Raw genomic sequence first — 2,613 nt, forward strand, 5'->3', positions numbered from 1 at the left:
AAAAATAAAGGAGGATAAAAAATGACTTCATTTTTTATATTTTGATCGGTTTAATTATTTTAATTTATTTTAATACAAAAATTAAATTAAAATAAAACTAAATAATTGAAATTGTCAAACATGAAAATCAAACCTAACCAATCTATAATTTGAATTGAACTAAAATGATAATTTTAATCTATTTAATTTAACTAAAATGTTATTTATCTCTACTTCTTAACTTCCCAGCCAAGGAAACCCAACGAAGAAGTTATCAGATGACAATGCAGCCTTTAAATGGACGCACCAGTATTTGCCACGTGTCGAGGGACCACGGGTCCTTTTTGGGCTGGAAAATTGGAAACTTGGAAACTTGGGCGACGACTCTTGATCTCCCCCCCCCCCCCCCCCCTTTGCTTTCCACTCTCTTTCCTCTTCAAGTAATTGGGAGGTAGGGAGGTGTTTGTATTTTATTTTATTTTATAATAATTATTAAATTATTAAATTTTTTATCTTATTATAATTTTATTTTTTCAAAAATTCTGTCCAATTCTATTAAAATCTAGTTGGGAGGTAAGATAGTGTTCGATTATTGAATTATGATACGATGATATTATATTGTCGTGCTATTATAATTGCATTGAATATTTTTCTTTTTACATCTAGATGTTATGCATTATTTAATATTTGATTTTGATGATAGTTATGATTATTTTATAGCACCAACATAATTATTTAATTAAATAGTATATATATTTTATAGCAAGTAAAAAAATAAAAATTTAAAAGGCATAATTAACTTAGCGAGATCTGACTTTTACTCATGACTTGAGAGTAACTGTATTAGTTGTCTTTGATGTATGTTTGTATGTCTGCTTATACAACAAATTTAATCCCGACACTTGGTCATATATTATTTTTAAATAAAACCCTTATTAGTGCTTTCACTAAAATATAAATACATAGATACATATATATTTTTGGTTTAAGTTTAAGATTATATTTATATTTAAAAATATACATCTTTATTCTTTGTAATATTTTTATATTAAAAGATATAATTTTTATAATAATTAAAATATAGAGAAAGTAGAAAGAAATGGAAGAGAAAATTAGGAGGAACATAATTAATTTACACAATTTATTAATTTGGGAGAAATTTATGATATTTTCATCAGTTTGGTTATGTTGATTTTTTTTAATATGAAGACAAAACCGAATTGGAATAACTAAAATTACTAAATTAAATCGAATTGATCTATACCTTAAATCAAATTAAATAAATAATTTTAACAGATTCAATTCCATTATTTTGGTTTAAACAAAGTCTTATTCATCCCTACTTTGGATTAACTTTGGAGCCAAGGAAACCCAATGAGGAAGTAATCAGATCACGTAATGCAGGCTTTAAATGGACGCACCAGTTTTTGCCACGTGTCGAGGGACCACCGGTTCATTTTGGGCTGGAAAATTGAGAAGGGGGAAGAGGACTTGGGCGACGACTGTTTGGTCTTTGCCCCCACCTTTGTCTTCTTTGTTTTTTCTTTCCACTCTCTTTCCTTTCTCTTTCCACTCTCAAGTCTTGGGACGCAAGATAGTGTTAGTATTTTAATTTATTTTATAATAATTATTAAAATTTTAATCCTATTATAATTTTGTTTCTTTAAAAATTTTATCTCTATCAAAAAAATTATTACGTTACAAATATATAAAATAAAATAAATAATTAGTTATTATTTGTGGTTGTCGCTTAATATTTTGTAGGATTCATAAAATATATATATAAGTTCATATATATATATATATATATATAAGAATTTTTCAATAAAATTTTAGTAGGTGAAGAGAAGAATTTCATTGAGTTTGGGGAGAATTTTCTGAAAAATTAAAGAAAAAACGATTTAAAAGAAAAACTAACATTTTTTATTAAAAGAAGAAAGAATACTCATCGTTGGGTCTGACATCAGTTATACCATTAATAACCGCTATTTAAACAAAAAAATTGATATTCTTTGTGATACTTTATATTGATGTCATATACTATATATCATATCAATATAAATGTATAAAATATTATTATAAAATATTGATAAAAATATCAAATTTAATTATTTATGTAGACTCACAAATGGATCACTCAACTGGTCGTCACGCATAATTCTTACCTTTTTTAAAATTTATTTTTTTCATTTTGACTATTTTATATATAAGATTAAAAAATATAATAAATTATTATTAGATGGTGATATAATGACATCTTATTGTTGTGATATTATAATTGCATTGAATATATTTTTTTATATCTAGATGATGTACACTATTTACCATTTTGATTATAATTATGATTATGATTATTTTATATCACGATCATAAATTAAATTATTTTATATTATGATTATGATTATTTTAACTCTGAATAATTAATTGATCTAAGATGAAAAATTAAATTATCAAATACAACACACTTTGAACACACAATCACAATAATAATCGAATTGCATTCATGATGATGAAGGAGATTTAAAGCCTATCCCTGCCAAAATAGAGAAGGGGGTTAAAACCGTAATTATGTATCGTCTTCCCTGGCATCTCCGTACGCATGGACAATAGTACAAATAGCCAGCAGAGTGCAGT

This window comes from Diospyros lotus, chromosome 14 (genome assembly GCF_014633365.1).
Source record: "Diospyros lotus cultivar Yz01 chromosome 14, ASM1463336v1, whole genome shotgun sequence".
NCBI lineage: Eukaryota > Viridiplantae > Streptophyta > Magnoliopsida > Ericales > Ebenaceae > Diospyros > Diospyros lotus.